This window comes from Podarcis muralis, chromosome 10, assembly GCF_964188315.1.
Source record: "Podarcis muralis chromosome 10, rPodMur119.hap1.1, whole genome shotgun sequence".
In the NCBI taxonomy this organism is placed as follows: Eukaryota; Metazoa; Chordata; class Lepidosauria; order Squamata; family Lacertidae; genus Podarcis; species Podarcis muralis.
Window position 1 is genome coordinate 40436893 of NC_135664.1, and position 24602 is coordinate 40461494.

The 24602-nt window shown below is 42.5% G+C and overlaps 2 long non-coding RNA genes across 3 annotated transcripts in view; one reads left to right on the forward strand and one right to left on the reverse strand.

Moving 5' to 3' along the window:
* Window positions 1-24602, reverse strand: part of LOC114606054 (uncharacterized) — a 213357-nt gene that overhangs the window by 74717 nt on the left and 114038 nt on the right. The gene's annotated exons all lie outside the window — the stretch shown is intronic.
* On the forward strand, window positions 13795-19612 carry LOC114606053 (uncharacterized). The gene is made up of 3 exons (XR_003708760.2): window positions 13795-14042; window positions 16437-17333; window positions 18293-19612. It is a non-coding gene; the product is annotated as an uncharacterized LOC114606053 (long non-coding RNA).

Here is a 24602-nt window from a genome sequence, read left to right on the forward strand (position 1 = left end):
ATTCCCTTCCATATAAATATGCAATCAGCTGCACTCCCACCCTCCCCTCCCCAGGGTGCAGAGAGCGTGTATTTGCTACTACTGCTTTGTCACACTTAGGAAGGGAGAGGGGCTTGGACTGATTACAGGGCTCCCTGCTTCTTTTGATGTCGTGGGTCAAGTAGGAAGAAATTAATGCAGCCCCAGGGACACTTGCTCTCCTGGTCAATTGCCCCTTGTCCTGCCATATTTTGCCAGGAGTACAAAACTAAATTCTCTACAAACATTGGAACAGGGAGGAATGAGAATTTGTTGTATGCACTTCTTTCTCTTTTTTTTTAACAGAGGCATGATTTAGGGTACATTTTGCTTTGGCTCTGCATTACACAATTTTTTAAACACACACACACATACAGAGAGAGAGACAGAGAGAGAGAGAGAGAGAGAGAGAGAGAGAGGTGACACAGCTGAACTCTAAACACAGGCTAAGTAATAACAAAGTGGCTTTTTTTTATTACCTAATACAACATAGATTCCCCTAGGAATAGGTGTGTGGCCTCCAGGAACTGAGCAAACTTAGGGTAAATATGCCTCACTGCTGTGTGGTTCAGAGATCCTTATTATCAGTGTAAAAAAGAAAAATGAAAAAGGTCAGGGGCTTTGAATTAAATGTTTATTTAGGCATGTCTATCCAGGCATGCAGAAGTTGGCGTGTTTTAATCTCTTTCACTATTCATTTTAATTATTTTTAAATATTTTAGTTGTTTTAAACTGTTTTTATTGATCATTTTAATACTTGTTACCGGCTTTACTACCATCAAGTGCCATGTAAATTTTGTTAGATAACAAAAATACCAATTTCCAGTTTCTATTAGATCCCACTCATCCTTAAATTCCCTAACCTGGCCCCACCCTTGAAGCTTTTAAGCTGGGGACACTCAATGCATTGCCACCCAGGTGTTATTAAGAGTCCAACTCCCATCAGCTTCAGCCAGCCTAGTTAATGGTCAGCAGTTGTAGTCCACCAGCATTGAAGGAGCTTGCTATGGTGTGCTCCACCCAGTCTATAATTGGGAATGTGGCATAAATAGCTTATTCCACAGTCCCTGTCTTTTGTGGGCATGAGGATGCAGCCATCATTATCCCAGTACATATATCTGAAGTTTTGGAGACTGCTGTAACCTACTTCTAGGGCTATTTGATTTCTCTGCTCTCTGGCTCATAGCAGACTTCACTGGAGGTTCTGTGGGAAGTGTTGATGCTGACAAACCTTTGTAGATACAATTACATGGATGGTCCCAGCCAATCAGGGATTACATAGTGAATAGCACAAAGCCACAATGCTACCGTATGTAGCCATTTTTTTTGCCTTATGACATCATTGCAAATAAACAAAAGCAACTGAGAGAGAAGATAATCGCTGGGAATACTCCCAAATAGGAGGTGCTTTTTGACCATGACACATATTCACAAAACACATTCAATTATTTCAACTCAGCCATTGATCTCCCCACCAACAGCACCAATCAGGAAGGCATGTAAACATATCACAGTTTACTCTCTGATTAACTATTAGACTACACCTGACTGATAAGTCTTAGAGAACTACATCAGAGTTTGGTGGACAGTGTGTAGAGATGGGAGTGCCAGAAGTTAATCATATTCTTCCATTTGCCTTTTTTCTGCCATGGGGGGCAATGGGGGGAGGGGGGGAATAGCAGCATGACTGCCCCAACACTAGTTAATAACATTCTTCTCAAAGTCAATATAAATGTGAAACCAGCCATGCAACACTGGGATCTCATACTGGTCTTTAGAAGCATGCAGATCCCTTGAATATTAAAACCATGCCCTCCCCACAACAAGTCTCAATTTGATAAATTGCAGATTCACTATAGCTCAAAACAAATAAGCAAAATCAATACCTTACTTAATTTCAAGGTTGAAGAACTTTAGACATCACAGGATTGTGGAAATCCATTAAATATTGGGAAAGTGAAATCAAACGATGGTTTCATCTCTGCAAATTCAATGGTTTGGCCTGGTTTGAATAATTGCAAGCATTCAAGAACTGACATGTTACATTCCTGTAAATCATGTCTGTATGTGTGTGCTGTATTTATGATCAGCTAGAACTACAACTACACAGCTGGATCTACCATTTCTTCCCATCTCCATCCTTTGTTAGCTTTTCATAAATGATCTCCAATGAAGAATAAATGTTGGGCAATGTGAATAAAGGTGAAAGTAACGTTGAAAAGTCCAGGGGGAAGTATGACTTCTTTTGTTCTTACAGCAAATAATAATAATTAATTAAAATTCAGCAGGCATTGAAACTCATCAGCCACTGCCACTCCCTTTTGCAATAAGAGAGTGATAACGCTTTTCCGATTTGTATTTTTGTACTGGGGCTTTTGTTAAGAAATACTTAGGAAAAGCACCACATATAAAAAAATGAGATTCATATAGATCTATCAATCCTAGGTGCTATTTAGCTTATTTCCCCTTATTTGCAAGGTTTTTCATTAAAAAAAAAATTAAAGGTAAGGTAAAGGTACCCCTGCCCATACAGGCCAGTTGTGACCGACTCTAGGGTTGCGCGCTCATCTCGCTCAAGAGGCCGGGAGCCAGCACCGTCCGAAGACACTTCTGGGTCACGTGGCCAGCGTGACGAAGCTGCAACTGGCAAGCCAGCACCAGTGCCGCACACGGAAACGCCGTTTACCTTCCTGCTATAAACCTATTTATCCACTTGCACTTTGGGGTGCTTTCGAACTGCTAGGTGGGCAGGAGCTGGGACCGAACGACGGGAGCTCACCCCGCCGCAGGGATTTGAACCGCCGACCTTACGATCAGCAAGTCTTAGGCACTGAGGTTTTACCCACGGCGCCACCTGCGTCCCTTTAAAGGTATCTCCTGCTTATTTCTCAAGGCAGCAGATGAAACAATAAACATCCACATTTATGTGCCAACACAGAATCCTAATTTTGCTATTAAAAACCAAAAACAATGACTGTGAGTTATATCCAGCATTACTCATACTCAGTAGACCCACTGAAATTAATGAACACAATTAATTTAGGAACATTAATTTCAACTGCTTTGAGCAAAACTTAGTCGACTACAACCCACTCTCTGGGAATAGTAGTCGAAACAGAAAAGCCCTTTTTTCAAAGGGCAAGTTTTTGTTTGCCACCTAAAACAATGGCGTGTGTTATCTCAGTAGGAAAGACCTTGCACTGGGATGGGGGGAGCCAGAACAGAAAAAGCCCCCTAGCTGCCAAGCTTCGTGTGGTTAAAGAATCTGGAGTACAGTGGTACCTTGGTTCTCAAACGCCTTGGTTCCCAAACTCAAAAAACACAGAAGTGTTCTGGTTTTTGAATGTTTTTCGGAAGCCGGACGTCCAATGTGGCTGTCAGCTATTGTTTCCAGGGTGCCTGCACCAATCAGAAGCTGCGCCTTAGTTTTTGAACATTTCGGAAGTCAAACGGACTTCCGGAACAGATTAAGTTTGGTGCTTTTGTTTTTGCTATTTATTTTGCATTTTTGTTTTTGAGGCTTTTTCAGTTAATTTGTTTTTGTGAATGTGTGGAACCCAGTTTGGCTACTGATTGATTGATCTGGGTGGCTGCGGAAACAGATAAAAGCCCCCCATCCAAACAGTGACTATCATCAGTGCAGGTAAGAAAAAACATTAATTTTTATTTTTATCATCTACAATACTGTCTTATTTATTTTATAGTACAGTACAATGATTATTGCTTTCATTCTATGGATCAATGTTCTCGTTAGATAGTAAAATTGATGTTAAATTGCTGTTTTAGGGGTTGTTTTTAAAAGTCTGGAACGGATTAATCCATTTTGCATTACTTTCTATGGGAAAGCGTGCCTTGGTTTGGGAACGCTTTGGTTTTGGAACAGAATTCCAGAATGGATTTTGTTTGAGAACCAAGGTACCACTGCCGTACCTTAGACAGTGACAGGAGAGGACTTGTGGAGGAAAGTGGTCATTAAGATACCCAGGTCCCTACCCATTTAGAGCTTTAAAGGTGAAGATTAGCACCTTGAATGGAACCAGAAAACAAGCTGTCACCCTGTGTAGATCAAACAATAATAATATGGTCAAAATACTTCACTGTGGTCAACACACAGCATTTGTGTCAGTGGACGTTTCTGGACCCTTTTCAAGGGCAGCCCTACATAGAACACACATTACAGGAGATTAATCTGGAAGTAATTACAACACGAAAGACCATGACAAGGTCTGGGACAAGGTTTTGTAAATGGAAAAGGACACTCCTTCCTTGAAACTTTTGTTGTTGTTGTTAAGCCTGGAGCCTAGCCCTCTGGCTGTTCTCATGGGAAGGTTTTGTGATGTAACATCTTCTCAGGGACATTTCTGAAAGTGCTGCAGCGAGGCTAGACAGCTGCAGTCCCTTGTGCTGCTGGCAAGCAGTCTGAGAAGCTCAAAGGAAGGAAAACAGCAGTGTAGGATACTGCAGTATGGCGAGTCAGACCATTGATCCATATAGCTCAGTATGGCCTGTGGTGACAGATGTTATCTCTCCAGGGTTTCAAGCAGGAGACATTCCCAGTCCTTACCCAGGGATTGAACCTGTGAAACTTCAACACGCAGAGCACTGAGTCATGGCTGCTCCTCAAGCAACAGAAACAATGAAAAACACTTGTAGTCTTATGCAGCTCTTGAGTAAGGTATACACCAAACCTTCAACTCCAAACCTTGCCATTTTTCTTTACATTCACCCACTTCACTCAGAAGGAGATGAAAAGGGGTTCCCATCCCTGTGGGGGGAACAAAGAACCCTCAGAAGAAAGGGGCAGTTTTTGGTGCACCTTGGATCATTCGGACATGAGAAATATTGTGTTAGTTTTCCCAATTATTATGCTAGTGCTTCTGTTCTATTTCCTAATGTTTCTTGCACACTGGAGTGCTGTTTGCACTGTGGAACGATGGCTTTTCCACTGATATACCGATCTCTCATGCTAAATATAAGCCATACCAGTCATGCTAAATATAAGCCACACCACTACTCCTCAACCTTTCCACACATATGTGCTTCTATTCACCCAGTATTCACACATGAAAAATGGCAGGAAAGAACTAGATTCTGGCACACTGCCCCAAATTTCATCACTTTACTCCCACAATTTTCTGGGTTAACAGGGTTGCAAACAGATTTTTCTTCTTCTTCCTGGAAGTAATTAACACACCAATAAGTGCTAAACCTCCACTATATGCTGCTAGATTTCTGGAAGTGGCTCTTGGGGTCATGTTAAAGTTCAACTATAATGTGGAAATTAACAGTTAGAGAAATGAAATAAACTGACGTGCAAATGCAGCCCTTTACTTATTTCTGTTCAGAAATCTAGTCTTTTCTAGCCAGTCATCTTCTTTCTCTTCCTCCCTTCCTCTCGAGGTCTAGCATATATTGCTTCTTTCCTCAATTAATCAGCCAGATCACCCTATTCAGTCATCTGGGAGGATTTTAAATCTCAATTTCCTAAATGAAAAAAATATATAAGGGGAGGGGGGAAGCTTAGCAGTTCATCCTTCTTAGCCAGAAAGCAACATTCAAGATGAGCTTCAGATGGCTTAGAATAATTACGGCCAGGCTTCAGTTTCACAAATGCTCAAATTACTCGGTTTATGTATCATTTAGATTAAAATATTGTCCAGAAGGTACTGAAGACACACCCTGATCCCCCTTCACATTTTAAGCCTGTATATGTGACCATTATGTGTCTAATATCTATTATTACATGTTGGGTGTGCTTATTAGAAGGGTTCAGTTCAACTATATTTGTCTTGAGCATACACTAGTAAACAAATGGGACTTGCAATAAAATGTTGACAGCGCAAAGTGCTCTGGATCAGGATTCCAGCCAGCCAGACTTTTTGCGGCGTACTACATTTCTTCCATGTCCCCAATTCCTCCCCCCTCAACAGAAACTAAGTGCTCTGTGGCCAACTGACTAGTGGCAATTCAGAAGTGGGCAGGCCAGCAGGCTAGCTTAGGGGATGCAGGCAATGCCACATCACACACACAGTTCTGCCTTCCAACACCACACTGCTACTGCGCTGCTCACCCAGCATTCGCCGCCTGAGGCAGCTGTCTTACTCGGCCTAATAGTAGGACCGGCCTGTTCCTATTAAGGGAATTTATCTGACCATCATGGTTGAGAAATTAACTTTGAGCACATCTGCACCATGCATCTGAAGCACATGGCTCCCCTATACCAAGAATCCTGGGAGTTTGTTAAGGGTGCTGGGAACTTTAGCTCTTTGAGGGTAAAAACTACAGTTTCCAGTATTATTTTGAGGGGAAGGAGCCATGGCTGTTAAAGTGGTACAAATACGCTTTAGATGTGTGGTGTGCATGTGATCTTTGGCTCTTCCAAGATTACAAAGCGGGTGGATTCCTTCAGCTTATTTGCATCCAGCTTCCCAGCAACCTCCACTTTGCACCTGCTTGGCAACAGCGCGTGTTCTAAGGCAGGAATCAGCACCACAGCATTTAGTTCAGCCTTAGCACCCTGTTACAGTTATTATGCAGATAAGCAGAATGTTTATGAAAGAGCTGAGGAAAATGCATGCATAGAATTAAAACTTCCTGCCTGAGTCTGAAATGCTTTTTTGAAGTTAATGAGAACGGCTTTGGACGTTAGAGTGATTATAATTCTTTATTTCTGCTTTGTAAATAAAGTCAGTTGTGGGGGTTTTTTTAGGAGGAGGTTGAGAAAAAGTGAAACTTGAAATATTGTTTTACCTGTCTAAGGCAACTTAGTAAATATTTAATTACATTACTTTAAATAGTGGTAGGTTAAAACAAAGGGGTGGAGCAACCCATAAAAATGCAGTTTGTTTAGGACTTTGATCTTTTTTTATCACACTCATCTGCCTCTTTCTTTTTTATGTATTATTTAGTTAGCTATTCAATTTATATCCTCCACGAGAAGCCCAGGGCAGAAAGCAACAAGTGATAAAGCAATAAAATAAATATTCAAAACAATTCCCAGTCTGGGAAAGATCTCATCTTAAAAGCAGGCATGTTCAAAGTCCGGCCCGCTGGTCGATTTAATCCGGCCCCTGTGGCAGTTTATTTCCTGGTGTAAAATTTTGAAAAAAGCTGAACAACTTCAATCCCCAAAAAAGCTGAACAGTGTGGTGTAGTGGTTAAGAGCGGTAGACTCATAATCTGGTGAACCACGTTAGCGTCTCCGCTCCTCCACATGCAGCAGCTGGGTGACCTTGGGCTAGTCACACTTCTTGAAGTCTCTCAGCCCCACTCACCTCACAGAGTGTTTGTTGTGGGGGAGGAAAGGAAAGGAGATTGTTAGCCACTTTGAGACTCCTTAGGGTAGTGATAAAGCGGGATATCAAATACAAACTTTGGGGGGAAATCCCCCCCAAAGCACAACAACTTCACTCCTAAACAACTTCAGGGTTAAATACTTAAAAAATCTCAACAACTTTGGTTGGCCCTCACACCTGTTCACTTCATCAAATCTGGCCCTCTTTGAATAAAGTTTTGACACCCCTGGCTTAAAAGGCTTGTTGAGATAGGAAGGTGTTCCATAGGTGCTGAAAAGACAATAGCAATAGTATCTGTCTAATATTCAAGGGGAGCTGATTCCAAGGGGCAGGTCACTAAAGGCCAGACTCCAACATTGTACAGAGCAGATCTCCTGATAAGATGTTATCTGCAGAAGGCCCTCACCTGCAGAGCACAATGATGAAATGGGCATTTAAGGAGTGAGATGATCTTTCAGGTATCTGGTCCAAAGCTGTACAGGAATTCATATACCAAAACCAGCTTGAACTTAGCCCTGCAGCTAATGGCCAGCCAGTGCAATTCTTTCAACAGCAGGGTAAGACACTAGCAAAATCTTACCCCAGAAAAAAAAATGCAATAAATTTTATTTAAAACAATAATGAAAGGTGAGCTGGCATACTATGCAGGTGAGGTAAAAGTAGTATAGTAAAAGCCACAAAAAGTCTGAGAAATCTCAAACTTGACAAAGAATTGAGTGTGTGTGAGAGAGAGCTTAATACATGCAAAGCACCATATGTCAAATAATCCTACCTCCATATGTGCTTTGATAGGTTCTGATGTGGCTTTACTGACACAGAAAGCAGTCTTGCAGTGGAAGAGAACAATCACAGTAAATAATATGCTCTCAATATGCCGTGACAGTAAAAAAATGGGAAAGGCTTGTTAAGAATTCTTAGAAAAGGGATTAAAAAGTATCATGGTAATTGCACAAAGAGAGGGTGTGTCTGAATTTGGAACAGTCTGTACATTTATGATTGCCCATTTCCAAATGGATATATTGGAAATAAAGAAGGTAACATAAATGATCCAAGGGAATCTATCAGTTCTTAACTAACAATGCCATTCTATTCTTGTCTACCCAAAAGTAAGTCCCCTTATGCAGAGCTCTGCAGCCTAAGAATTAGGATGTGTGCTCCAGCACATCCAACAAGATCTGGAGGGCCGCAGACTCCCCACTCCTGCGTCAAACAGTTGAGAATGGTTGCTTTGCAAATAAGGTTAGTGAAAGGAGAATGTAATGTAAGATGGTATGGGAAGTGTGACTGCAGAAATATGCTTTCTTCTCTCTCCCACACATGCACAAATACAAGAACTCAAGGTCATCAAGTGAGAACTGAGAGACTATTTCGGAAAAGAACATATGGAACTCAATGAGCGAGGATGTCATGATGGCCACAAATAAATATGGCAATAGCTTTTTTAAAGGATTAGTTGTGTTAATGAACTGGGAGAAGAACACACAAGTACTGCTACCAATGTAGTTTTTTATTTCTTTTTGTCTCTAAGGTCAGAGTTATGCTATAGCTTTATGAGAAAACTGGCAAAAGATATAATCCATTTTCATCACTGCCTTCTAGTCATAATTGTTAGAAATGCAATCTCCATTTTCATTTATAAGAAACTGGATCGTGTTGATCCTATAGGGGAAGACAAGCCTCCTGGCAAACTTCCTGGGGAAGGCTTTGCCAACCTGTTGCCCTCCAGATGTTTTGGACTGGAACTCCCATCAGCCCAAGCAAGCACAGTTTAGGAAAGCCTGTTCTAGGAGATGTGGCTGGCCTCTAGGGACAAATTGCTGATGTAGGTAATTGGAAAGGTAATAGCCTTCCATGTATCCATATAAGATGTGCCCCAAAGGAAGGATGAATGCACATAATTCCGAGGACAAGGGCAGCCAACGTGGTGGTCTCTAGATGCTGAGGACCACAACTCTCATCAGCGCCAGCCAGCATGGCCAATGGAGTTGCAGTCCATGTGGGCAATTACTGTCTGGGAAAGCCCCATAGCAAGTGCAGAAAACCACTTGTCAAGACCTAATAGCTTACGGATGCCCCATTCTTGAACTTTAAATTCATATGGGATGTTATGTGAGAATGTGTAACTGGCTTGAATGAGTCCAAAGGGTTGAAATGGTCCAAGTGGCACTTGAACGCACATCCATCTGGCTGTAACCTTAGGCTGATAAAAGGTAGACTGTTGGAGTGTTGTTCCATCACAAGTCACCTTGGCAATACTAATGGAATAGGCTGTCTAAAGTCCTGCTGAAAACCTAGGGTCGCACTTTTCTCTAGCCCATAAGCTCCATGCTCTATTCATTCTTCTGTAATGGGTGTTATTAAAAGAAACTTCAAATGCATCTCTCTTAGCTAGTGTCCTCTCCTGTCTTGTGTGCTGCTGCTGATTGGAATTTCAATTAAAATATATTTCTCAATTATATCTATTATAATAAACTATACGAGCAAGTGTTTTTGCATCTTCCATTTATGCCTAATTAATCATTCTAGGACTGCCAGTACAGGGAGCAGCAAAGTCAACCTCGTCTGCGAGAAGTACTAAAAGCAAGACATATTTATTATGCTTAACTGCTTAAATTATAAAAAGGCCACGCTCACAGCTCAATGGGAATTTGTGTGTGTTATGTTTGCAAGCAAGTGCTTTCCCTGATTGACTAAAGAAGCATCTTAAAGTCTTTAAAGGATAACAGGGCTCTGTTGCTGAGTAACTCACTTAAAAAAAAAAGTTAATTAAACTTTTGGTCTGATACACTGTTTCCTACTTGGAACAGACAAGGTATTGCTTCACTTGGAAAACTTAAAAGTGGAAACTGCTTCCCCAAAGCTGATAATCTTTCTTATCAGATTAATGCAACATTTATATTTAGAGTGAAACAGCAACAACCCAATATTACAATGAATGGCTGACAACTCTACCCAACCCCCCAAACTGAAAAAGGCAGGATTTAATCTGGAATGCTAACACAAAAATTATGGCAACCAACCAGTTACTAAACGAAAATGAACACTCAATCCCAACCAACCAACCAACCAATGACCCGACCCTCATCTCTCTAAATTAAAACAGTCAAGATTTCATATATTACACTTACACAAAATGGTTTCAAAATAACTAGCTATCAACTGACCCGGTATTCTTTTGTCCCCTGACTACATCTTCTAAGGTCACAGGCTCACCTTTAATCAATGGACAATTTGCATACATTTAGATTACTTTGCATATGTTACTACATTATAGCTGGTTTTAACTCTGAGAAGTGGCAGCCTTGGTACACACAGGGCCCATTGTGAAATAATATAATCCCATTTTTCCCATTTTCAAATGTAGATTTATATCCCCAAAAGCATGAGCATTTTCATTGCAATTTATAGTAGCTTCCATGCAGTAGTTATAACAAGCAGAATGTGTGAGGAGAAAGAGGAGAAATGAGCTCATAAAAGCCTCTGAAAAAATATACACTCCTGATCACATGCAACATTGGGCCTAATTCTAAGAGAAGAGACATAAAGAATCTCACTTGATGGGTCCAGAAAAGACTATGCTGCAGATATGACTGCATGCAATTGTTTATACACTCCTTTGCAGAAAGTTTTTCTACAGAGAAAAAGGTCCCCCTATATTTTTCCTTCCTCTGCAATCATTAGACATTGACAGTACTCAAGATTGCTGAGTAGTGGGGGCTGGGGCTTTTGGGGACTGATAGGTCAGAAGGCAGAAAGACTGACGGAAGATGAAGCCAGAGCCAATGACAGCTGCAACCAACTAATTCTACCTTTGTCCCTGTCTTCCTGTCTGCTGATTTCTACAAGGGCAACACTGAGACTAAGGAGGAGAAGGCTGCGAGCCAGTGCCACCTCCTGAAATGATTGTAAGTAAGAAGGTAGGCAGGTGGGTGGGGATGCCTGGACCAGCCCAAGGCATTTTGCCACCTGAGGCAAGCCCCATCCCCGCCAGGGAAGAAAGGATGGCTGAAGGTCTACATCAGGAACAAGGGGGTGGGGAGGGAGATAAAGATATCCATTGGGAACAAGGGTGGGAGGACACCAGCAGCACCTCCTATTTGACAAGAGGGGGTGTTGCTGAGGAGATTTGACCTCCAAGGAACATGCTGTATAGTAGTTGCACAAGGCAAGACTCTTCAGAATCATGTGGAACTATATTGTTCTTGCCAACACAGCAGAAGGCATGAATGTAATGTTGATGATTCTCAATCAAGATGTAGCAGGTGCTGCACGTAGGAAATGTAGAGTTCATTCTTATATCTTCCTCATGCATTCAAAATAATGCACGACAGCTTAAACTGGAGACAGAGGCCATACAGAAATGTTCATTGCCCCTGCCCTCAGAATCCCTGCTCACGCCTCGAACACCCCCTTTCTCCCCATTGTTCCTGTATTGAGTGGAAAGGTTTGAAATGGGCTTGTAAATGCTTTGGTATTCTTCATCAGTTTCTACTTTTGAGCAAGAAGCTGCTGCTCTTTAGACCAAGTTAGAAGACAGAGGGTATCTGTCAGCAGTCATCAAATCAGCAAGGAAGATCCATCTTCTTTAACAAATTTTATGTACCACTTATTAAAAGAAAATACCTCCAAGTGGTCTACCATCGATAAGATAAGAGCTTTTTGTTCCTTGTGATTGTCTGCAGAACAATAGGAAAGTCTCAGTTTTGTAGTCTCCCTTCTCATTTTCTTATTAAAAGTTGATAAAGAGAAATGTTTCAAATATGCCAAAATGAGGAAATGTTTTATTGTAGCTAGGTGCCTAACATGTTTCAGCATGATTGCCTTATCAAGAGCTTATTCTCTTATTTCTTTGCAACTTTAACCAAGAAAGCTCTGTTACGAAAGAATTTGCATGGCAAAAGCGGAACTTCCTGGTTTATGTGCTGACTAAAAGTTAACACAGCGTTATTAATAAATATTGGTTTATTTCTACTAATACTTATACAAGAGCATGGGTGCAACTATGCCCACGGGACATTATTCATGTGGTCATTGTGTGCTTTGTAAAGTACTCCTAAATACAAGTCCTTCACTAATCCTGTGGATAAAAGGGTTTATTCTGTTTGCAGTTTCTCAACCTCCTGCAGCACCTCCAATCTTATGTACACTACAGAATGTGCATGTCACAAACTCTACATTAAAAAAATGAAACCCCCTTTTAATCAGTGTCTAGTATGCGCAGATAAAGTTTTCAATGGGCCTAATTAGTTCTCTTTGTATACAGAACATGTGTAAAAAAAAAGTGGGAATCAGTCTGTCTCTTTGTTATCCTTGCATATGTTTACTCATGAGAAAAACCGTTCAATGTGGTAGTGCATATTTTTCCCCTTTCCTTCTTTCTTTAAGGTGCATTGCTCAATTCGCCATCTGGAACTTGTTAGCAGTTCTATAAGGAAGACTTTCTTTCTACATTCAATCCTCCTCATGGGGCTGCATAGACTGCTAGTATTCCTGCAAGCTGATTTAGTCATCTGAGAGTGTTTGAAAGCTGAAGGTGTTTATTGGATTCATTTTCAGAATGGCAACTTAGATTTGTTGGTCTGATTTATTTATTTTTAAGGATGTTGGCACAAACACTTGTGTCTATGTAAATCAAACACACAAGATAATTTACCTGTCAAGGAGAGGCCCACTCCTCCCACCCCAGCATTGCATCTTGACATGTTCCTTTGAATGAACGAACTGGGCTGTTGCTTTAAATGGGGTCAAGTTACTAGGGCACTTTCCTGGCAGGTGGGTCAACGTTGCTTCCCGGGAGAGACGAGGCAGTGGGGAGGTTGGTATGGTGCAAAAAACTAGCCGGAATGCCAGATTGGCTCTGCCCATGGGTACAGGAAGCATCTGGAGTCTCCTGGGAACCTTACGCATATTTTTCTGAGGAAGGCAGGAAGATAAAAAATGTGGCAAACTAACTGAACAGTGCCAGGACATATGAGGGAAAACAGCAGTAGCCTATTATGGCTGTATTCTATACCCATTTACCTAGGAGTAAGCCTCATTGAGTTCAGTCAGACTTCAAGTGATGCAGGAGATCTGGGTTTCCAAAAATCTGTTTCTTTCATTAAAAACAGTCATAATGTAGTCATATTTGGACCATTGGGGAAGAGTGAATTAATTGCTTTCTCCATGCCTTATCTCCCAACTTAATTTCCCCCTTGAAGCTATTAGCAGTGGAGGAGGAAGGGGAAATACATGCAGTTTATGTAAGGGAAACTGCATAGGGCAAAGGGTTAAATCACCCCTCACACAGCTTCATTACCCTGATCCAAAAAACCATGGGTTTTTAATTAAAGGAAAGGACATAGGTAACTCCATCCTATGTAGTATGAATATCTGAGTGGGTGTTTTTACATATTATACGTTGACATTGTCGATCAAAGTTTAGTCCTTTATTTATTGTTAGCTTTACTAATCAAGTCTCCAATGGCTTCTTGTGGCAATGGCTCCGATTTCTGGAAAGCCACGATAAGCGAATGTGGGCTTTGGCACGGAATTAAATGCTAAGCAAACATTGGAAGCAATCCACTAAGCACAGAAGCTGCCCATCTGTATTCATTTCCATGGGGGTCTATGCAGGGCAATGATGTCTCAGCACCAGCGGTGCATCAATGGCCTGGACTCGTTAAGAGCGATGTTGCTTAATGGCAGCGGTGACAGAAACTGCCTTCCAGATGACTTGAGTCTTTGTAGGTCAGTTCTCTTCAAATTAGGTCTCTTCCTCAAGGCCCATTATCTTAAATTGCAGGTGATATAACCAGTAATGCCAGCTACTAACCCACATTTCAGTAATCCCATTATGCTTATAGCAGAGGGCTAAGTGTCCGGGTAATTGCAATCCAAATGGTATGAAATGAATGAAGTAAATATTGTTCACATCTCCCATTCTGAAGGGTTCTCATGTTCCATATTCTTGTTCTTACGATTCCTTCCCCTCCATGAAAGCAATTCCTTTGCCGTTGTATCAGAATGGTATGAACTATGGGTGGCCTTGTCTAACTTTGGAAATACTCCTGTGCAGTGGCAGACCTACAGTTTTGGAGCCCTGAAGCTTGAACTGTTATGATGACCCCTGTGCAACCAACAACAAAGTCTGGGCAACCACTGTTATCTTATTCAATGGGGTGGTTCCACAACAGATCACCACAACTTTAAAAAAGTTGATTACTATATCCTGCTACATTAACTACTTCCTCTCCTTCCTTGGAGGTTTTAAAGCAGAGGTTCGATGCCCATCTCATGGATGCTTTAGCTGAGATTCCTGCATTGCAGGGGGTTGGAATAGATAATGACCCTTGGGTACCTTCCAACTCTATGTTTCTATGATCTCAGATTTTGATTTAAATTGCTGTACAGTGGTACCTCGGGTTACATACGCTTCAGGTTACAGAGTCCGCTAACCCAGAAATATTACCTCGGGTTAAGAACTTTGCTTCAGGATGAGAACAGAAATCATGCTCCAGCAGTGCGGCGGCAGCAGGAGGCCCCATTAGCTAAAGTGGTGCTTCAGGTTAAGAACAGTTTCAGGTTAAGAACGGACCTCTGGAACGAATTAAGTACTTAACCCGAGCTACCACTGTACTGGATTATCTCACATGTCAAAGTCACTGGTGTGAGCAAAAGTTTCTTATGCCTTACAATTTTCAAGTTGTGCAACTCAAATTAGATCTATTAAACACATTTTTTTTAAAGCACTGTGGAGTAAAGTAACTTCTGGAGCCCCTCTGAGATTAGGGGCCCTGAAGCTTAAGCTTCATTAGTTTCACAGTAGATCTGCCCCTGCTCCTGTGCATCTGTTGGTCTGTTGCAATCAGGGCCATAGCTACTGGGAACTAGTCACGTTTTTGGTCCTGGGTGAAGCCCCCATTGAAGCTCCCAGCCTGTGTGTGTGTGTGTGTGTGTGTGTGTGTGCGCGCGCGCGCACGCTAATGCGCATGGGGGTTCCAAACTGGGTCTTTGACCCAGGGGAAATAAAGCCTAGTTTCACCCCTGGTTGCAACCACCTTTACTTAGGCCTGGAGGACAGCCATGACCCAACTAGTCACAGGCCTATTTGGCACCTTTCATAGGCATGAAACCCACAACCTTTGTGGGCAGGTATAGGCTCTGGAGCAGTGCTATTTTTCTAGCAAAAGAGATGCCAGAACTCACCATGAACACCTCTCTTGTTCTCTTAGAATGGCAATGGCGCCCACCTGAGAGGTGCCAGAACTAATTTCCGGTGAGTACCTGCTGGAAAAAGCCCTGACTATTACACGGGGATGGAGGGGAATTTGATTCCATTCACATTTAAAGATGAATGTTCCAAAACAATACACAAACACATCTTTCAAAATCCAAAATATGTGCTGCCCTTCTCCAGCTATGTAATGTGTACAAAAATGCATATACTAGGGTAAAGTGTGCATTAAAATGCTTACATTTGTGAGAGTAGCATGCAAATGCTTGACCACAGGATTGGGCAAGCTTGACCACGGTAGTTTACTCCAATGCTGGATTACTGCATTGGGCTTCCCTTTGAAAACTGATGCAGAAATGAAGGTAACTGAACTTACGATTGGAAAAATGAGAAACTGAGAAACAGACTCGCCCATCCCTGATTACTAGTTAGTCTAAACTAGCCCATAGTGGTGGGAGTTTCTTATGGCTTTTGTGATTTCTATTAACCATAAGACATTTGCATGGAATTGTGAGAACCAGTGTAGAGGCTCTGAAACAGAAGCAAATGCACAACTATAAGAGTCATGGAGAGAAAGAGTGAGAGAGAAAATGAAACATTTCTTCTTCAATTTACTTCAGCTATGCCTTTTTCACAAGAGTGATGTATAAGGAATTTTTGTATGTTCGTTTCAGAATTTCATCCATACCCATTACTAAAACTCTTACTTGGTTTGCCTTTCATTTGTCAAAATCTGGTTTGCTTCATGTTTTATTCATTAGTAATTACTTTGTTAAAGTACTCGCATTCATCTTGAGTTCTTTCTTTCTTTCTTTCTTTCTCTTTCTCTCTTTCCTTCTCTCTTTCTTTTAATTTTTGCAAAAGCAATGGTGGCAAGTAGTTCAATGAGCTGTCTTCTGTCTCAGCAGCCAACACCCCCATTCCCAAGAACACCTCAGAACAACATCCAGAGCATCCTCGGAAGAACAAAATGGCAGCCACCGGGAGTGTCCAGTGTCAGAAGTTAAGTAAAAAAAAAAAAAGGGAAGTTGAAGACAGTCCTGACACCACAGCAGAACCACAAATGGAAGAAATTGGTTCCCAAACAGACTCCTCTGCATTCATTTCCCAACATATGGAAATTGGGCTGAAAGGGTCCTGTTCTGCTCAGTTTCCCACTCGTTCTGAAACAAATGCACACCCTTCATTTGCAGTATGCTATTCTATTTCTTGTAACCACTGTAAGGCTCTCTTCACCGTGGAGCATGGGAGCCCTTTCAGCTCTGCACCACAGTGGTATGTGGGCAGAAAGTGCTGATTGCGCTGCTCTTTCCATGCCATGGGCCACCCCTGCAAGGTTCATGGTGTTCACGTAAAGACCTCATTCTCATTCCTAATATATGTAGTTAAAACAGCCTTCCTCTCCAAAGGCTTATAAAAAATTAAAAAGGATCGATAAAGTATACTTTGGAAGAAAAATGGTTTGTCTAGGCAATGTAATTCTCATTATCCAAATCTTCTGAAATGAAACCTCCTGGGGCAAAAGGCTGAGCAATTTGGGGCATATGCAGCTTATTTTCAGGTATATAAGCCTTTTGGCAGTCACATTTAAGTGGTGTTTGTTTTGGTTCGGTTTGTTCTGCTTCCACATTCATTCGCAGGGTTTACGAGAAAAACTTCGTGTTTCTGTGGTGAAGCACAGAAATAGATTCATTTGCTTTGTGCTCTCCTTTCTCACAGGCATTTGGCAGAGCGGTTCACATGGCTAAGGAGGGGCATGTTTCTGAATGAGAGGTCTAGCCCGTGGCAGCAACAGAGCACTGCTGGTAGCATATTTCTCAATATATATATATATAGCATAATATCCCCTTTGGGTAGTAATAAATTGCAAACGTTTATGAACTTTAGTTACTGGAAATGAGAGGAAGTTACCCATAGGTTATGCAGAATCTCATATACTGTTGTTGTTTTTTTACTTACCACCCACACACAAAAACCACATACAATATTGTACACAAGTCCACAGTCCTCTTCAAGCACTCACAATTACATGTGAGGGCTTGGACCAGATAGGGGCAATGTGTGTGTGTGTGTGTGTGTGTGTGTGTGTGTGTGTGTGTGTGTTCTGGCTAGCCAGGAGTGGCTGGTGTGGTGGGGCAGTGCTGTGCAGGCCATTCCACTGTGTTGGCTGCTTCTGCCAATATCCCTGTGCACACTGCCCCTGCCCCTCCTCTCCTGATCTCCACACATTTAGGTCTGCATTGAGATTCTAACTGCATGGTTAGTGTTAAGTTGTGGGTGAACATATCAGACGACACAGCGATTCTTCAAACAGCTCTTGTTTATTCACAGGCCAGAACAGAACTGAACTGAAGGGTTCAGCCAGCCTGCTTATATAGAGTTCCACTAGAATGCAACAGTAACCATTTTCTGTAACTATCCAATCACTGAACGTCACTTTCAATCCCTTATTTGCATATGTGGACCTGAGTGAAAACTATCTACAGTATCCCCCTGCTGGCCCAGGGTGAGAACTTCAGTACATAACAGTTAGGGTATTCAATAGGGACAAATGAAGGTACTACACTTAGGCAGGAAGAACCAGCTGCACAGATATAAGATGGGAGGGGGGACACCTAGCTTGCCAGTGGTACATGTGAAAAGGATCTAATGGGCCTTAGTGGACCTCAAGCTTGAGTACCTAGAATGTTGGGGGTTGAACCTGGGACCTTCTGCAAAGCAGATGCTCTCTCACTGAGATATGTTCCTTTTCTCTTGTACATAGGATACTAACCAAGCTGAACTGAACACATCTCAGAAAACCCCTTTTGCAAGAAGGTCTGAACTAGAGCCTGCATGTGGGGACATTGGAGCAGGGCTTTTATATGTGCTCTGATCCACTTCAAGCCCATATACAGTCACTCAAACAGGGTTCTGGTTCACACAGAATGGAGGCTGTGCCAATGGACATTCATTTCACTGAGAAGTGCCACCGTATGTAATCTATTTTGCATGCAAAAAAACCCCCCAAAACCCCATACACACCACCCATGGGCACCTCACAATGAGAGAAGAGAAGCTGAAACCCAGCAAAATCCTAAAGGGATTCCAAAGAGTCCTGGGAATGAGGCAGAAAAAGGGACGCCTTTTCTGCAGGGAAAGACAACTTCCAAGAAATTAGAGGTCAGGTTTTGGCAAAGCGCTAGTGTAATTAAGCAAGCAGTGCTGTAAATCACAGGCTACATAATGTCTTTTAAATTGGTTTCTAATAACACATGGCCCTTGTGAAAAGACACTTAGTGCTGGTTATTATTGCTATTGCTAATATTATTAATATTCATAGGATGGCATTCAATTAAGTTTTACTCAGAGTATACTCACTGAAGTTAATGAAGGTGACTAAAATAGGCCCATTAATGTCAATGTGTCTACTCTGGGTAAAACTTAGTTGAATGCCACCCATAACACCACCACTGTTGTTGTAAACCATCTATGTGTACCTCTCCCTTAACTCGAGCAGTAGCCGCTGTTGACAGGAATGGGAGGGTTCCATCTTATCTTTTGCTTCAGACAGCCAAATGTTTTGGAACAACTCTGCCCTCCCAAAAAATCTCACCCTCCCCTCCCCTAGCATGCAGACTGCGTTGCTTGCAAACATCTTTGTCAAAATACTTCTCAGTCATGGCCAGAGTATTTAAGAGATGCTCTCCCTCCATCCTTGCAACAACTACAAAATCCTAAAGAGCAATTTGTTGTTGCCTTTTGTTTCTGTACAGCCTTTCTCCAATATTTTGTTACATTCCATTTTTTAGGAAGATTTCCAACAATGACAACTGTACAAATAAATACAATTATCACTAAATAGTGCAGAACATGCCTGCAATGATGTGTCTGGAGATTTTGCTTCCGAGTTCCCATTAGCATGACATCCCATTAACATTATATGAGTCTGATGTATTGCAGTCGGCCTCGCCATAGGATTATTACAGGAAGCTGGATGTTACTGGCTCAGGCAGAGAGAGCTTCAGGCAGGCTTCCATAGCCACATGGAAAACCTGGGAGTGGTGCGGATGGCAGCAGCATTTGGAAACCTCATAGCCCAAGGACACATACCTCAAATTCAATGGGATCTTTAAGTATGTCCATCATTTCATGTGCCCAAATAACATTTGCCCACCAGGGAGTCTGCTATATAGTCTTGCCTCAGATGTTTTTAGCAACTTAAGATCTGCGGAGGCTTTTAGCTTAATGGAGGTTTACACAACCTTTTGCCCTACGGTTTAAATGTCTCCTGCCCTGGTGGGCCTTGTGGTAAGTGAGGGTTTGGGTGTGTGCTGGGAAGGATAAGGATGAAGGAGAGCCTTCATGTATGTAGCAGTAAATGTAAAAATAATGCCGTATCCAAAAAAAAATTATAAACGCAGCCTGAATGTTCCAAAGCTTAGCTAGGTTTTGCTTGGTTAGGAGTCAAAACCAACTGCTCTCTGCTGTATAGGACCATTTAAGCTGCCCAGATCTTATAGGCAGATAGCAGACCTCCTCCGTATGAACTTGAAGAATCTGGTGTGCTGTGCTGAATCTCAGTGATTCTCAAAGCTGGGATAGAAATCCACTGGAGAGATCCATTGGGGAGTTGAGGGTATGTGAATACTACTGGCTGTCGGTGGGGGACAGGGGACAGGTTAGTGGGTGGAAATAAGTTGGTGCAAGAAAGTAAAGCAGGTCTAACAATGTGCTGCACTGCAAGTCCCATCAGCTTCAGTCAACATAGCCAATGGTCAAGGGTGATGGGTGATAGAGACGGTCCAAAGCATAGGGAGGGCAGCATGTTAGTTGTCTTTCTGGGTTGAAGGGCAGAACTGCCAATTGGGTTCTACACAAAGGGAAAACACGACTGGCAAAAACTCAGATAACCAATGCTGGGCTTATAAGCATTGCTAGCGAGCAATCCAGACTTGAAAGAAGACACACAGAGGAGGGTATCTTTGGGCCTTGCATTTGGATTTGTAATTTTAATACAAATCCACCCAGATACAGATCTTAATTGAAGGCAGAGGTTAGGATAATTTGCGGATATTTCATGATTACTATCGTGACAGGGTTGCCTCCCAAGCAGGCAAGTATCTTGTGGAAATCAGCCTGCAAGAACACAGCTGTGCTGGGGAGGGGGGGGGAGGAAGGAAGACGTTGGCAGGGAGGGAGCCTCGCTTCCTAAGAAGAGCTGTCTCAAGTAGGAAGGGGTCTGCACACGCGAACCTCACCCAAGCCCAGCGGTTCCCCACCGTCCCACCCCTTCAGCACAGGGTGGAGCACATCACAAACGGCAGACTTTGAGAAGCAACTTCAAAGGTTCTCCCTGGAGGATTTTCCCGTAACAGAATTGAGAAACATGAAAATACCAAGCCCTCTTGTTTTTCTTTACTCACTTAATCAGTCACATTGCTTCTTCAAAGGTTAATTGCTATTTTTTTATGCAACTTACATCCCCTCCCCTCAATATATTTCCAGTTTTGTTTGTCTTTTTTGTTTCCTTGCCTACTTGGATTGATTAGGTTGTCATGCTGGAAGGCCAAGAGCACAACTGTGTGCATGTTTACTCAGAAGTAAAGCGTACTGTGCTCAATGGGCCTTACTCATGGGGTACAGTTGGATAGGATTGTTATGGGGATCTACAAAGATTTGCACTCACTGATCACATTATTTGAACTTTTATATATACTTTAAATCTATTTAAAAGTTATGTATTGTTCTTTGCAATTAACCTCCAGGATGTCTCTCTCTCTCTCTCTCTCTCTCTCTCTCACACACACACACACACACACACAGAGAGAGAGAGAGAGAGAGAGAGAGAGAGAGAGCCCACATGACAAAAATCTATACCCAAGCAATTTGTTCCCAATTGACTCTTATAATAGCTTTTGTGTTGCTCTGCAAAGCCACACACATGAACATTCACTTTAACATGCTTTGCCGTGCTAAAATGCTAGCCTTAATTGGGTGTGTTTGAGTGAAAGAAATGGCGTTTGAAGCTCCTGTAAGATACAGCACAAGACAACTGTATACGCAACCAAGTCTTCACAAAAGAACAGCTCTTTGAAATGCTCAGTGAACTAGATGGAGATTAAATTTATAGACATTCTATTTCTTCATTAATTCAGAGATCAATCCTGGTTATGGGGAGCCAGCGAAAGTTACACTGACTTAATTTAAGCCAGAGTAAAGTATGCCAGATCCAAACCCTGTTTTAGGGGTACATACCAGCGGGGCTGGTCCCAGTCTGGCATAGTGAAAAGAAACCATGAAAACAGAGATCCATCTCAGCCAGCATTGCCACAAGAATGGTGCTCACACAGGGGAGAATTCCCAAGCACCATTCTAGGTAGCTCATGGGAAGAGGCTCTCAACCGCCGGCCCAGGAATGCAAACTAAGAGGGCACATGTGGTGTCCCTAGCAATGCTCAATTCATCAGCCTATCAGCACAGGCCGCACATTGTTCACTCCAGGCATGCGTACCGCACACTTTACCAAACACATAGCCATGAGCACCAACAGCATGGCACATATCAACCAGGTAAAACAAATACAGGTGGAGCACACCAACACATCCCACACGCCACACGCTGCCACTGCCTGGGCTACACCATAGAATGTGCAACACACATGGGGAGATGCCTGTGGATATTTTATTGAAAGCACCCTATGAAATACACACAACAAAGGCAGCCATTAGACAACAAACACACACCCCTCCCCAAACCCCAAAACAAGCCCACCTGCAGCAGGAATGATCCCAGACATTGGCAGCAGGCACTGCCTCCTTGTCTTTAGGGAGAGACAAATCCATAAATTTTACTTTCTCACGTTTTCAGCCTGAAGTTCTCCCCATTTGCAATTTTAAAAAGGAAATCCACATGAACATTCACATTTCTCCTAATATATGCATATTTGCATGTTTGACATAATATAAACATTTCTGCAAGTATTTCCCCTAAAATAAGACCATTATTTACATTATTTTCACTTATATAGACATTTCCCCCCTAGTATCTACTTCACTGTATAACAGTTTTGGTTGGAGAACCAGATTGCAAAATTCAGAGATGTGTGAATTCTGAAAGATAGCTGCATTTCAGTTTGCATATTGGCTCCATGAGGGCAAATCAGGTTGATTCCCATTAAAATACTAACTGACCCAATTTCTCCCCCACCTCTACCTTCTCCTCGCTGTCTCTTCTACTCTCAGCAAAGCGCTTGCTGACAGAAGGGGAAAGATCACCCTGTGGATGGGGCAAATGTTAATGAGGCCCCCAACACTTCTCCAAAATGGGCATGAGTTGAGGTGAAACACTTCACAAAAAGCGGCCCCTATTTCAGCTAAGCCTTTGATAGGCTATGCCTCCCATTATTGAAGAATACTGTATTTGAAACCTGGAATTCAACGTATGCCCAACCCCATCTGTCGCTCAGGCACTGGCAATGTCTACCGCTGCATATTAAACCGTTGCGCACAAACACAGTCAAAAGGAGAAATGTATGTTGTTCCTTATGTGAGCCAGTGTTTGCAAAAGTTGAATCTGAAGGAGGGGGAAAGGCTTGTAAAGGCATGAAGCGTATTTTCAAAGCTGGCAGGCTTGCCAAATACTTTTTTGCCAAATACACAGCAACCACTTAACGGATGTAGAGAGGGGGAGAGGGAACCTCAGTCCTGAGGGCCAAATCCAAATCACTATCTGGCCCTCAGGATTCTTATCAGGTCACACACATGTCCAAGTCACGCCCCTCACCCTGCTCTGCACCCCCTTTACCTGGCTCAAAATTGTCTTTGAAACTGTGATTATGCTTCTCACTTGCATGGATGGAGGATAGAGAGGGTATTTGTGCTAGCCGAATGTATGAAGGTACAAGCCACATTCATTGCTCTGCCCACATTTGCCTCTAGCCCTGCCATCAAATGGAATGTAGCCCTCAGAATGTAGCCACATTCTGAAAAAGTTCACCTGCTCTAGTTGCGGAGTGAGTAGCCCTTGGAAGTTGTGTTTGCCTGGTCTCTGGTGGAAATAAGACTCCAGGAAGGAGCTTGTTGATTATTCCCTCCAGGTGCTTCTACCTCCCCACACCTAACAGCACTCTGGATCCATGTTTACAGGAGCACTCCTGTCCCTCCTGTGAGGCAATTGCCTTTCCCTGGTAGTGCTTTGCAACAACAAAAGACCCATCAGGCTACATTACGACAGTGTAGCTTGTAGTTTGCCCCTCAAATGTTAAGGCTTCACAGCCATGATCAATCCTAGAAGAAGCTGGACTTGAAAAAGCTGGCTAAATCAGTTCTTCTTCCCAAAGAATTATGTTCCCATAGAGCCCTAGTTTTAACCAGTCTCTTTTTATTTTCAGTTCTTTATTTTCCACTAGCTTGAGCAACCTTCTCCAACCCAGTGCCCTCCTGATGCTTTGGAACGCAACGCCCATCATCCCTGACCACTGGCCTGTCTGAGGCAGGAGTCTAAAACAGCAGCTTGGAGAGAAAAACAGTCTTGTAATTCAGCGGAAGGGGTGATCCATGTGCTACTGATCTGTCAAATATATTGTTTCTGCAGAGGTTTTACCTATTCTGCACCCCACACCTGCCACAAATCTCTGTCCCTGTGTACATAAAGACTGCATTATTATTACATGCTGATGTGGCTTCATTACTTTGGGTTTTATGCCGTTCTCCTTGGCAGCAATAATAACTGATTCCTGTGTGTTCCACTGAAGGAGCCACGTGATGCTGTTTCTCTCATGCACTGCCATGGAAATGGGAATGGAAATAGCTCAGGTGACCATGTGAGGTGGACCCCTGCCAAGCAATTGCATTTAACAAGAGCTGGAGATAAAGGGAGCACGTGGACCGTTCAAAGAACTCCAAAGACATGCATTCACAGGCACCCACACACACATAGACAGCCTTCCTCCACCCCTTCAACAGCCCTTTTGATATACTACAGTTTGCCTCACTTTCTTTTTTTATAAAAAAAAAATTATTCGTCTCTGTCAGCATGTTTGAACCAACAGCCAGGTTGGGCAATCCTTCCTAGAAGATTAAAATACCACTGAG